This window comes from Crotalus tigris, unplaced genomic scaffold (assembly GCF_016545835.1).
Source record: "Crotalus tigris isolate CLP2741 ecotype Arizona unplaced genomic scaffold, ASM1654583v1 scf7180000017659.2616968, whole genome shotgun sequence".
Classification (NCBI taxonomy): domain Eukaryota; kingdom Metazoa; phylum Chordata; class Lepidosauria; order Squamata; family Viperidae; genus Crotalus; species Crotalus tigris.
In genome coordinates this window covers 695,110-710,163 of record NW_024096546.1, presented here as the reverse complement: position 1 = coordinate 710,163, position 15,054 = coordinate 695,110, and positions in this window count along the sequence as shown.

Below are 15,054 nucleotides of genomic sequence, written 5' to 3'. Positions count from 1 at the left end.
AGAGAGGAATCTTTCAAGTAAGTAAGCAGTTAAGTAGCTTGTGTTTCTGTATCAACATCAAGAAAAAACAGTGTCTTCCTTGAATACTACTCCCAAGATCCTGCTTGCGGAGATAAATGTAGAATATGATATCATATAGTAGATGTTATGAAAATTGTTGAGTCCTTGGCGAAAAGCAGACGCGAGAAGCAGTTGTAGTTCTCAGGTTTTCTTTTATTCTGTGTTCAGCTTACAGGTGAAGGCTTCAGCAACGCCCAAAACCTCCCAGCCTCTTATATAGGCAATTCCCGGGTCAATGTGTTACTTGTCCCGCGCCAGCACCCGCGCATGCGCACAGGCGCTGGCGACAGCCTGTCTGGTCCCGGGCACCTTGCACCTGCCCGGGACTGCCTGCAAACGCCCCGAGTCCATTTGCAAGGCTCGGGACATAACAAAAATAATAATTGGAATCTACTGAAAGAAAACCAAAATCCGTATAGTAAATAGTTTCAACTTTCAGCTTGTATTCTGGATGGAATGAAAAGATCACCCGTTATTATTTTTTTCCTAAATACATCAATAGATTCATCCTGCTGTAGGACTGTAAGAGTGTAAACACTCATATAATTATTTATCTGAAATAGGATCTATACATATGCCACTTCATGTTAACGATCATTATTTACTTTCAATGCTATTCAATATCTTTGGCACATATTTTATGAAAAATCTCAGCTTTGATTATTTTTTATGCAGATCAGTCATTAATTTTTTTAGACTTATTTTCTTATTTTATTTTTTTTTAAAAAAAATCTGCTTTATGTCCCAAAAGATTTATTTTACCACAATCAAGATGGTTTCTAGTTGCATAAATTTGATCTTCCTAACCTGCTTTATGTTACTTTATTTGTTTTATTCTCTTATAATTCAGGAATAAATATTTTTTTATCAGTTCTTCAACAGTGAGAAATTATTCAGATATTGGAGTTAGGTAAAATGGAATTCCTCTTTCTTTTGCACCCTTTTTGATTTCAGATTCATAATTTTTCAGTATTGAACAGTATTGAAGAATGAAAAACAAATAATTTTATGATTTATTTATTTATTAAATTTATATGCCCCCATGTCACTATTGAGCTATCTTGTTTACCAATTAAGAAAAAAGAAGAGGTAGCCCCTTAACTGATAGAAAGCTGTGATCCTAAATTCCACACTGCAATTAGCAACCAAAAATCAAGCCTATTTAAAGGTTTACACTATTATTATATGATTTTTACATGAAAATGCTTGAAAATGGCAGGAATTTATGTCACCAATTTTTGCTAATAACTTCTCTGAAATTCAGTCTCAAGATAAAATATGTTCTTGAGGTCCTACATCTAATTTAACAGACTTTAAATAGTCACCTTTGAATGTCTGATGAGCCTTAGAACTATCAGTTTTTTTAAATTATTAATTGTACAAAACAACTTTTATTGTTGCTGCTGATGCTTTTCTACCATTCATTTTTCACTTGATTTCCCATGGTAATTCATATTATATCAGGTCACAAAACCTGACAGGGTTTACTAATCCCCATCTGCTGGCTATATCATATCTTGTTTGCAAATGAATTTGCACACCAAATATCAACATTCCTGTGATATGTGAAAATTTCGCTATCTGGCTGTTCATTTTTTGAAAAATCATTGCATACAAGCTTTGCAGGACATGGTATGAGTGATTTCAAATGTTTTCAGCCTCTGATTTACAAGTGGTAGGAAAATTAAATGAACAGGTGTTTTTTTGCCTCTGAATCATAAGCTCGACATCACCAATATATAACCAAGGGGCTTTACCGTGTCTTCCCTTACTGTTTTTCTTATCAGCATATGCAACTAAATGTTTAGCTAGCATAGCAGGCAGCTCAACTAAAGTTTTGTTAATGCAGTAATGCCCTTAAGGCAGCTGTAGAGCTGTCAGGGTTGACATAACTTAATGGCTTTTTTGCTAGAAGCAGTCTACTTGCTGCTGTTGAACTACTCTATCTATATGAGAATAGGAGTCTTCTCTTGATTTTTTTTAAAGGAAGTTTCAGCCTGGTTTATTAAGTTTGTTTAAAGAAAACTGAGACAACGCTTTCTCTAAAAATAAGTTTAAAATATTATTAACAGATTTTTTTTTGCATCAAGTATGTATTAGCTGCCATTTTGACTCCTGACATTAATGTAGTTATAGAACATGGCTTTTCAACCTTTTCACTCATTGTACCACTTTTAGGATATGGCAATATCCGAGTACCACCAGTTGCCTAGCAAGGTGTCAAAAACTTGAACAAAATAAAAAAAGTAAAAAAGTGATACAGTACAGGTAGTCCTCGACTTACAACAGTTTGCTTAGTGACTGTTCGAAGTTACAACAGCACTGAAAAAAGTGACATATGACCATTTTTCACATTTATGACCATTTCAGCATCCCCAGGATCACATGATTTATATTCGGATGCTTGGCAACTGATTCATATTTATGATGGTCACAGTGTTCCAGGGTCATGTGATCCCCTTTTGCAATCTTCTGACAAGCAAAGTCAATGGTGAAATCAGATTCACTTAACAACCTTTTGTATCAGGGGTGTCAAACTTAATATCATTGAGGGCCGCATTAACATTGTGGTTACCGTTTTCCCTCCCTCCTTCTCATTCCCATCTCCTTCCTTCCTTCCTTCCTTCCTTCCTTCCTTCCTTCCTTCCTTCCTTCCTTCCTTCCTTCCTTCCTTCCTTCTACACGACTGTCAGGGCTCAGCAGAAGCACCAGGATCAGTGCTGGGAAGAAAGATAATTAAATCCACCCCCCAAATCATCTTTTCATAGCCTGGGAGCTATGCAAAATGTGGCTCTTTGGAAACTCAGTCTCTACAAAAACTTTTGTTTTGTTTTGTTTTTACATGTCAGCCAACTTCATTCTTCAGTGCATCTGGCCAATATTTAAGAATACAACCCCAAACCTCTTACGCAAACACAATGCATCATGTCAGTTGTAGGACAAATAACATGAGCAAGCATTTTATTTCCTCCCTGGATACAATTCCTGCATCTGCAGAAAAAGCAGCAAATATAGAAAAAAGAGAGAATGTGCATTTCATTAATGGAAAACAAAGGAAAAGTGAGTGACTCAGACTTAGGGGGGAAAAGAAGCTAAAAATAAATTTAAAAAGACACATCACAACAACATATTTTCTGCCATGGAACAAGTTTCAAATTGACTCTGGAGTTCAGAGATCTTAAACGGTTGCTCCACAGGAATTGCATCCCATGAGGGGAGCTGAGTGACAGATTTGGAAACAGGTGTTTATAAGTCTAACCAAAGAGGCCAAAGTTGACAGCTGTTCTTTGTTAAACTTTTCCCAAAGAAAGCAATTTTGCAAAAAGCGACACAAGCAAAGGAACCAAACTTTTTCCTTCGACCTTCTCCAGAGGAAAGAGGAACTTGGCATCTGCCAGGCATTTTTTGTCCAAATTGGGCATCCAAAGCAAAAGGAAAAAACTGCTGCAGAGTTTTGAAAATCTGCCAGGGCTACTGAGCCCCTTTCCAAAATGAAGCACCCTGTGCAGCCCAGCCTAATCCTGCACAGCCACCATGACACACAGCCACTTACATGTCCAAAATGAAGTACAGGTCGAAGCCCCTGTAGCTGCTCTACTTGCTGTCCCCTTGCCCATCACAGAGGACCATCAGGGTGGCCAGGAAGAGCCACTGCAAGCCCTGGGGAAGTGGTCTCTGTGCTGCACAAGCAATTCTCGAATCCAGGCAGCCCAAGGCAGAAAAGGTCCCGGGACTCTGCTCCTCCCAAGCTCCTTCAGTGGATGTCCAGGCAGCAGCAGCGGCTTCTCAGGGGATCAAATCATCACATTCAGAAAGGAGAGGAAAAGGCTGTCCAGAGGTGAGGGGGTGTTTTTTTGGGGTGGTTTAAGATTTGCCTTCTGATTTGCTTTCCCTCCAGTCCATTTTCAGGGTCACCTCTGCCTTGTGCTTCCAGCACAGCGCAGCTGAGCCTGCCACTGTCAGCCAGGAAATTGGCAACTTTTTCCACCATTGCTTTGCTTTGCTCCAGATTTGAAGAACATAGAAGCCTCATCCCCCCTCTTGCTCCCTTCCCCTCAAAGGAAATAGCTGGAACCCGGTGCTGATCCTGGCACTTCTGCTGAGGCCCAAAGAAGCACAGATCAGAAGAAGTGCCAATCATCTGGAGCCTGGTGCTTTTGCTGAGCCTTGACAGCCCTGTACCTCCAGAAGTCTCTCGCTCAGGCTTGTGTGATACTGCCTCCAGTTCATTCTCTTCCCCCACTACCACTTCTCTAGGATGGTTCTCTACTACCTGCCAGATGCCAATGTACCACAGGTGGTATGCGTACCACCAGTTGAAAAGCCCTGTAATAATTGTAATAATCATTATTAGTGTTGTGAGTCCATGCAAGCCTGTGATCCCGGAAGCTGAGTCCGGGGAATTAGAGGAAGAGGAGGAGCCATCAGAGTCAGAGGAAGGCTCTGATGAGTTACAAGACTCACAATCGCATGAAGAGCCTGGCCCCTCCAACCATGTTCAGGATGAGACACAGCTATGTGGGGGAGATGAGTCAGACTTTAAGGATTCACAGCTGGATGTCATTATAGACACTCGTAAATGAAGGCAGTTATCTAGAGCAAATCAGAGAGAGTCAATACAACAACTCCAAGGGAGGAGGAGAAGGCATTGAGAAGCCACGCCTTGAGGCTGCTTTATAAAAAGGAAGGTGTGGGCGGTGCTGGTTGCTGAAGGCAACCATTTGTAAAGAACTTCAAGGGATCATGGTCTGTTTGTTTTACCGGTGAATTTCTTGTTTAACTCCTGTTTTTTTAACCAATTATCTGTTGGAAAAGTATTCTGTTGGAGAAAACTTATTAGGACTATTTTTGAAATAAAAAGGGTTGGTTTTTCCAGCCTACTGATAAAAAAGGGGTTGTTCTTGTGACGCAACAAGGACGGACATAGGCTGGGACAGAACAGTTTGCCTTCAGCCTCCCACCCCTTACTATTATGGAGCAACTACATGCTGAGAATGCCCAGGTCTCCCAGCAGCTGGCTTTGTTATCAGCCCAAGTGGCTCAGCTCCAAGTACACGTCTCTGCTGCTCCACCACCCAGGAGAAAATGCCAAGTTGCGATAATGGACAAATTTGATGGAAATCCAGACATGCTTCCTGTTTTCTTGAAACAATGCCATCTATTAATCAGAGTGAGAGCGGCTGATTTCCCCACTGACTGGGATAATGTGGAGTTCATGATAAGCCTCCTCTCTGATGCTGCAGCTCGTTGGGCACACCCTTGCTAGCCCAACCTAGTCCATTGTTGGACAACATTGTAGGGTTTTGTGATTATATGCAGATTATGTACGAAGACCCCATCAAGACACAGACTGCTACCCGATGTTTGAAAGCTCTGAAGCAGGGCCAATGCCCCCTACAGGGCTATATCAGCAAATTTTGGCTGCTTAGCCAGGATTCAGTCTGGAATGAGGCTCCGCTCATGGACGCTTACCAGGATGGATTGTCGAAGGAGATATTGGATGAGCTGGCCCATGTTGATGTTCCCCAGACCTCAACAGGCTTATCCATCTCTGTCTGTGGATTGATGCTCAGCTGTAGCAGCGAAGGAGTCACTGTGCCACCCCAGAGATCCATGCAGCCCCCATTGTGTGTGAGGCCCCAGTCCAGAGGGAGGAGCCAATGGAGTTAGGTGCTGCTAGACCTCGCCTATCAGTGGCAGAGATGAACAGGTGACGTTCATGGGAGTTGTGTTTTTACTGTGGGGACCCTGGGCATTTGGCTGCTTTCTGCCCCAAGAAGCGACGAAGGGTGTCTGTAACCAAGCCTGCTCTGAGAAAGTCACCTGCTCCTCTGTCGGGAAATGGCCTAAGCCTGACCTGAAGGGCATTTTGAGTCGGGCATTCTGAAACACTGAGCGATGCCCTTCAGATGCTGCCCACAGACCTCCACAGCCTCTGATATTGGAGGCACACCTGATTCTCCCTGTGTTGCCCGAGGGGATTCCTGTCCATGCATTGATTGACTCTGGGGCCACTATGAACTTTATGGATGCAGCATTTGTGGCCAAATGGGCAGTTCCCCAATGACCAGTGGTACCGCCAATGTTAGTGGAGACCATTGATAGTTGATTACTCCTGTCTGGGCCAATTAAGGCCACCACGCAACCGTTATGTATGGCCATCAGTTCATATGAGGAGGCCATCCAGTTCTATATCACATCAGACCTAAATTGTGGTCTTGGGATTGGCGTGGTTCTGGACGCATGACCCACAGTTTTATTGGTCACAGAACTTGGTCACCTTCCCAAGCTTACAGTGTGTGGACCACACCCGTCAAATCTGTGCTGGCCAGGTAGAGGGTCCCACAGGCTCTCCTTACCCTCTGAACTGGTGTATTATGTTGATGTGTTCAGTGAGACTGAGGCGGATCAATTGCACCCGCACAGGCTCTATGACTGCCCCATTGATTTAGTCCCTGACGTGCCTCTCCCAGCGGGGCATTTGTATTCCATGTCAGACCCCAAGTTGGCTGTGTTGCGGGACTTTCTGGACAGGAATTTGGCTCGGGGTTTTATTCAGCCCTCATCCTCATCAGTGTCTGCACCTGTGCTCTTTGCCAAGAAGAAGTCTGGTGAATTGCGGCTTTGCTGTGATTAAGGAAATTAAATGCCATCACTGCCCCTCATCCCCAAATTCTTGGACTGGCTCCGGGAGGCAAAGATCTTCATGAAACTGGACATATGTGGAGCTTACAATCTTGTCAGAGTTCGGTTGGGTGATGAGTGGAAGACGGCGTTTGCTACTCAGTACAGGCACTTCGAGTACAAGGTGATGCCATTTGGCCTCACCAGGTTTGCTGATCGGTTGAGGCAGGATACGCCTCCACTAATGGTGGGTGATGGGGTATGGCTGTCCACCAGGAACCTACCATCAACCTGGCCAGCCAAGAAGTTAGACCACTGATATTTAGGACCGTTCCCAATCAAGGCAGTCATCAATCTGGTCGCCTATCGCTTAACTCTGCCATGTTCCCTATGGGTACATCTGGTCTTTCACTGGTTTCTGTTGGTCCCTGAGCAACCGGCATGTCCACTCCACTGAGCTGAACCTCTCACACTGGAACAACATGACAGAGACAGCACTCCCAAGTACAAGGTTGCTAGCATTTGGGACTCTTGTTGGCTGAAAGGAAAGGCTATGGACTGAGAGGATGCGACCACCATTCATGCTCTTGCCTTGGTGACCATGTTTCATGAACAGTTTCCATTCCGACCGCACCCAATCTGGAAGAGCCTGGGGAAGGGTCCTGCGGTGCAGGATAGTATTGTGAGTCCGTGCAAGCCTGTGATCCCAGCAGCTGAGTCCGGGGAATCAGAGGAGGAGGAGGAGGAGGAGGAGCCATCAGAGTCAGAGGAAGGCTCTGATGAGTTAGAAGACTCACAATCGGACGAAGAGCCTGGCCCCTCCAATCATGTTCAGGATGACAGCTGTGTGGGGGAGATGAGTCAGACTTTGAGGATTCACAGCTGGACGTCATTATAGATGCTCATAAACGAAGGCAGTTATCTAGAGCAAATCAGAGAGAGTCAATACGACAACGCCAAGGGAAGAGGAGAAGGCATTGAGAAGCCACGCCTTGAAGCTGCTTTATAAAAAGGAAGGTGTGGGCAGTGCTGGTTGCTGAAGGCAACCATTTGTAAAGAACTTCAAGGGATCATGGTCTGTTTGTTTTACTGGTGAATTTCTTGTTTAACTCCTGCTCTGTTTGCTTTTTTAACCAATTATCTGTTGGAAAAGTATTCTGTTGTTTTTGTTTTGGAGAAAACTTATTAGGACTGTTTTTAAAATAAAAAGGGTTGGTTTTTCCAGCCTACTGATAAAAAATGGGTTGTTCTTGTGACACAACAAGGATGGACATAGGCTGGAACAGAACAATCACAATGGCAACAGGCCAATTTATCTTTGAGCTTCAAGTGAAGTTGCCTTAGATTTGGAGCAAAGACTAACAAAGAATGTTAACAGGGATTTTTAATAGGGAGTAATCATGACATCCTGATACATGTTGCATCATTTCTATATAAATTGATTTGTATTGGATATCAATGTATGATTAGCTATTTTTTTAAAAAAAGTAGAACAATTGATCTGTGATTCTGCTGCTCACTTTAGGCTAATAAAATCAAAAATATTGGAAATAAATTGTACTGTCTATTATGTGTTAGGAATCTGTGAAGAATTCTCACGCATTGTTCTGTGCACAAGTATTACAGGACCTTGAAATAAAGGCTCATTGTCTCTAAAAGTGGTCAGCTTCTGATTCAAAGGTGATCAGGAGTACTGTGTTCTCTATTTATGAGGTCAAGCTTTTGATAATTCCTGAATTACAGGAATTTCAGCAGAGGCATCCTTCTAGGTGGTTCGTAAAAATGGACATAAACTTCTAAGACTTAGGTTCTATTCAAGTTAAATAGACTAAAGATGGTGTCTGAATATTTGGCCATATGATTGGTCCTCTGAATGGTACAATTTAGCTCTTCAGATCATTGAATAATACAGTAACATGTTGTTTCTCAAATTTAATATTTGACAAGAAATATCCTTCAACCCCTTTTTCAAAATCAGAATGAACAAGCAGGGAAAAGAGCACAGATAATAGTCCCATGCAAATTATCTGTTGAGATGCTTTTCTTATTAGTGAGATATGTCCTATATCCTCATTTCAAATGAATGTGATCAAACATACCCACCCAAATTAGATTTGTATTAATTTGAATCTGAGTTTGCAAAGTCCTTATGGTTATTATTTCTTACAACTAATACAGTTTTTATCTCTACTTTCTTCTGCTATATAGAAGTTAATTATTACTTATTATCTATAATTTTATATCTGTTAAAGTGCCTGATATGCCCTTTTTCAGAAATATGATGATCTTAGAAAATAAGATCAAATTCTTCTGCAGTCTTTTTAAAGCTGCTTGCCTCCCATTCTCCCAACGTATTCCTCGGGATATGAGTAAAGCTATTCTGTCTGAAACAGTCTGGTAATAATGTAAATTAAGAGTACCAAGTCATTTATTAAGTAACTACAAGGTTTTAGCAGTGTTTGAAATTTATTATTATTATTTTGAATGCTATGGAATCAGTTTTGATTCCTGGCAACTTTTTTCTTGGTGGCATTTTGGAAGTACAATTGTTTGCCATTGCCTCCTTCCAGAGCAAAGAGAGAATGACTGGCCCATGGTCACCCACATGTGTTTGTACCTAAGGCATCCCTGGAACTCATGTCTGTGGAGATTCTCAGTCATCCAGATCATGGTTGTCCAAAAAGTGCTCTTTCATGAGGCAACTGGACTTTCTTTTTTCTTTTTGAATCAGGCAAGTCCAGTTGCCTGATGAAAAAGCACCTTTGGGACCTGTAACTCATGGTTTCCCAATTCCTAGTCTGGTGCCTTAACCATTATACCAAACTAGTATTCTAGAGATCTGAATATGGGTAAGATCATATAGATTTCTGAATTAAAATCTCCTCTGAAATCAGTATACAATATTTCTAGGTACTGAGTTTATATACATAAATATTAGAAAATGTTCTCTTTTCTCAATAAAGTATTCAGTTGCTAATAGCTTCAGGCATGATGCAGCATCAAGTTGAAATTCAACTAACAAGGACAACGTTAGAAAATATCAGTACAAAGGAAGATAATGAACATAGATTGTACTTTGTGGCTGATTTTAAGCCATATATTCCAGCCATACACTTGAGGCAGCCCCAGCAGCTCCAGCACCTGTGAATAACAGAAATATTATATTTCAGTGTTAATTTTTCTGAAGCTGTAATTTCTCTAGTTTTAAAGGTCATCTCTTTTCCTCAGGTATGTTTAACATCATTATTATGTTAACCTTAATGGAAGCCACCTATTTGAAATATTGCCCTGAAGATAATCGAAGCCTTATAGAGGAGAAATAGAGAAGAAAAACAGTGCTGTATAGGATTTCATTCCTATAGACTAAAAGCAACTAGATAAAGTTTGTGAATGTGGTAGAAAAATAAAAGATGAATTATTGTTGTCCTTTTATTCTGATACAATTTTAAGTTTTCATAGTTGTTGAACAGTTAAAAGAATCGTTGATATACCTGAAGAACAAAAGCAGAGATGATGATAATGATGATAATGATGGCAATAAGTACTAGCATACACAAAATAATATTGAGTCCAAAGTGACATAATTCAGACTCAGACTCAAATTATTCAGATTCATACCACCTGCTTTTAATGCAATTTATATTCTGGTCCAGTTGTATAAGATTGATCTTGGTTTCTCAAGCTTGAAGAGAGAATACGGACAAGATGCTTGTTATGTGTTGTCTACTCTATGTTTTCTTTGCCTTTTTCCATCTTAGCTCCTTTGAGCTAGCAAAGGGATTTGAGTAAATAGATTCAGAGAATGGTGAATGCATCTTTGTGTGATGGCCACACAAGGCCACTGCTGACCTTTAAAGTGGCAGTGGTCCACCCACTTAATTGATTTAGAGTGTTTTGCTAACTATTCCCAGACACAAATGTTACTTTTTGATCAATATGTTTCAGAGAAGGGTGGCTGGCAGCATCACACACTCTTAAAGAATACAAATTATCTTGATTATTTTTATGTAGTCTGTGATTATTTTTATGTAGTCTGTGTAGACCTCCTTTGAGACAGAATCAACTAATGGATCTCTTTTGAGATAGAGGCAGGTGAGTATGACTCTGTTGATCCTGCTTGATCTCTTATTCGTTTCCAATTCTGTTGACTATGATGTTCTCTTGGACCATTTTTATGAATTCGGGACCCTGTATTACAATTGTTCCACTCCTGCTCACATGAACAGTCTCAATGTGTAACATCGAGTAACTTAAGTCTACACACTGGTAGCTATGTCATAGTATGCCACAAGACAACATTTTGTGCCCTGTGATATTTTTGAATTTGCTGAGTATGATCATCAAGCATTTTGGAAATAAATAAAAAACATATACAGATGATACAGAGCTCTACTTTTATATAATATCTGAATAAATAGATTATTTGGGTGGTAATTCCTAGATCTGGAAAATGAGCTTTCAAATGAGATGCATTCCCTATTAAAGAGCAGATACACAGTTTAGGATATTTCTGAAGTTATCATGGTCACTGGAATTTCAAAAACATTCATAGATGGGAGTGCATACTGCTAGCTTCACTGTTATTCCATCTTCATCTTTTCCTGGACAGGAACAATTACAGTTATTCATATGCTAGTAGTTCCACATTTAGATTATTATAATGCACCATTTTCCACTTGATTTGAAGGCCAATGTTCTTACAGCATGTGAAGTGAAGCTGCTGATGGGATAACTGACCATGTGTTCAGTATGTTACACTTTTGATTAAGATATATATAGCTCCAAGCTCCTTGGTGTCAAGATACCTGTCAGTTTGCCTTCATAAGTAGAGACTGTCAGCCACTAAAATCAAAGGAAACTCTGTGTACTGATAGTTAATGAATGCCATCTGTTATTGGTGTTTACATAGGCAGGCCTTCCCTGGAACTGTGCCACTCTCTGTAAGACATTATTCCCTGAGGTTCAGGAGCACTCCCTCTATTTTCTTTTCAGTTTTGTTGAAAGCCTTTCCAGGACTAATGCTTGAAAATTTCTTTCCCGCACCCTTTTCAAATGAATACACTTTATTGTATAATGTTGTAACTATTGTTTTATTATTTTTTGTATTTTTATATGTATTTATGTATAATGTATTTTATTATTTATTATTTTTATTGTAGACTACAGTACAATATTTCTGTGTGCTTGAGCATATTAAGGGGCATGCACATGTATTAAAGAAAGAAACAAATATAACGTATTAGTCTAGAGCATTTAAAATTGTTCGTTTCAGGAAAATTAAAAAAATTATATTTTCTTTCATACACTTCAATTTTTCAGAGTATTAATAATAATATTAAGCATTTGAAGTATGTGCTTTGTAATGGAAGAAGAAACAGAGCTTTTCTCTTTGAATCATCAAAGCATCCATGTGCTTTTCAAAGCTTGGATGGGTGGATGGATGGATGGATGGTAAGGCCACACTTGGAATACTGCATCCAGTTTTGGTCACCACAATGTAAAAAAGATGTTGAGACTCTAGAAAGAGTACAGACAAGAGCAACAAAGATGATTAGGGGACTGGAGGCTAAAGCATATAAGGAACGGCTGCTGAAATTGGGTATGTCTAGTTTAACGAAGAGAAGGACAAGGGGGGACATGATAGCAGTGTTCCAATATCTCAGGGGCTGCCCCAAAGAAGAGGGAGTCAAGCTATTTTCCAAAGCACCTGAAGGCAGGACAAGAAGCAACGGGTGGAAACTAATCAAGGAGAGAAGCAACCTAGAACTAAGGAGAAACTTCCTGACAGTGAGAACAATTAATCAGTGGAACAGCCTGCCTCCAGAAGCAGTAAATGCTCCAACACTGGAAGTTTTTAAGAAGAGACTGGACAGCCATTTGTCCAAAATGGTGTAGGGTTTCCTGCCTGAGCAGGGGGTTGGACTAGATGACCTCCAAGATCCCTTCCAACTTTACTACTATTACTATTACTATTACTAATATTTGATAAACTGTTCAAGGTATCTCCTATGCGTAGAGAAAGAGTCATCTTCCTCTTCCCAGCACTGCAGATTAACTTGTTCTAATGTTTTGTGTAGGCCTATTTTGCATGCAGCTCTTGCAATTCTATCCTTTCTTCCATATCCTGTCCTCCATATTACTGTATTACATACTTAATTCACATTTTAGATTTCAGTTATTCACTCATTAATTTGAAAGCGTTATTAGTTATGCAAGAACAAATAGTTGCAGATGAAAATTATCTCACAGAGTGCTGTTGATCCATCTTATTCATTTCCATTTGATAATTGGTTAAATCTTAGATTATATGCAATAAAGAACATTTCATGTACTTAAGATTAGTTATATTGTTTATTTATACTGGACATTAATAAACTCCCCCAGAAACCATTTTCTTCTAGTAATAACTTTTATTTACAGTTCACAGAGAAGACCAGGGTTGATTTTAATTCAATTACTATAATTTGTGCTTTTCTTGGAAGTACTAAACATTCATAAATCTTGATTAGATGACAGCTGTAGTGGTCAAGCAGACTTTCAAAATATTTATTTATTTGAACATGACTTAGTGTAATGGTGCTTCAATCTCACAGGCATATACACAAAAATATTATGAATGATGATTTTCTGATTCACAATTGTACATTTAATGATGCATTCATAAAGTAACTGTCATAATATAAATAACATTTTCTACTATATATAAAAACATCAAATGATCTACCCAACACTCCCAAAACTGACTTCTATATAGAAATGTTTCAATATTACATCACAACTTGTAAAAATGCTATACACATTTTGCTATTAATATTTTCTATGAGACATGGGCTAATTGCTGCTTGTTATTAATAAACAGTTTAAAGAGTTAATGTTAAAGTCCTAGTGGACAATCACTTAAATATGAGCCAGCAGTGTGCTGCAGCTGCCAAAAAAGCCAATATGGTGCTAGGCTGCATTAACAGAGGGATAGAATCAAGATCACATGAAGTATTAATACCACTCTACAATGCCTTGGTAAGGCCACACTTGGAATACTGCATCCAGTTTTAGTCAACACAATGTAAAAAAGATGTTGAGACTCTAGAAAGAATACAGAGAAGAGCAACAAAGATGATCAGGGAACTGGAGGCTAAAACATATAAGGACTGATTGCTGGAATTGGGTACGTGTAGTCTAATGAAGAGAAGGATGAGGGGAGACATGATAACAGTGTTCCAATAACTCAGGGGCTGCCACAAAGAAGAGGGAGTCAAGCTATTTTCCAAAGGACCTGAAGGCAGGACAAGAGGCAATGGATTGAAACTAACCAAAGAGAGAAGCAACCTAGAACTAAGGAGAAATTTTCTGACAGTTAGAACAATTAACCAATGGAACAACCTGCCTCCAGAAGCTGTGAATGCTCCAACACTGGAAGTTTTTAAGAAGAGACTGGACAGCCATTTTTTTTGAAATAGTATAGGGTTTCCTGCCTAAGCAGGGGGTTGGACTAGATGACCTCCAAGGTCCCTTCCAACTTTATTGTTATTGTTATAGTTATTTTATTGCTGCATCAAATAAAATTACTTAAATGCATCCTGTGTAATGGAAGCTCTCTGTGTTATACTGTACAATCCAATTAGTACCATCTATATCCATTTTTCATCCAAGTTGGCTGCCCAAAAAATAATTGTACTGCTCTGAAAACTTTGAAAAAAAAAATCAGATAATCGATCAAGGTAATGTAAGAGCTATTAAAAACCACAATTATGTTATTTCAAAGCCATAACTTAAAAGTTAGGTTTTGCTTCCAGGCCCATCATTGATTTTTCTAAGGGAAATACTTTTCAGTTATGATGAAAACCCAAATAAATCATAGAATGATGAAGAAAATATATTTGTTTAGTTCATCTCACTATATATAGCCCTTATTGTGAGTTGAGTAATAAGAAATATTACATGGCTATAAATTTACAACACAGTTTTATAATCATGTGGCCTGAAATAATGAATAATTTAGCATTTTATTGATATTTTCAGTATTTAAAGCTGACAAGCAGTACATTAAATTTTATCATGTAAATCTGATCTGACAATTAAAAAAAACCTTTTGCCATCTTGTTGGTAATGATTGCAGTAAAATAAAATAAGAAATGCTAGGCAGAAAACTAATTGTTTTATCTGCTAATCTTTCTTTAGAACAAGTTATCTAGGAAGCATTTGATCACAGCATCAGTCCACTTTCTGCGTTTTATATACATACATATATCAGCAGTGAGATGCTAATCTTGCAAATAAGAAAATAAATAAAAAATATTTTCTAGATAGTTGTTAGCATATAATGCATGAAAAAAGAATTATATATGTTTCATTCTATGCAGTCTATCCAAG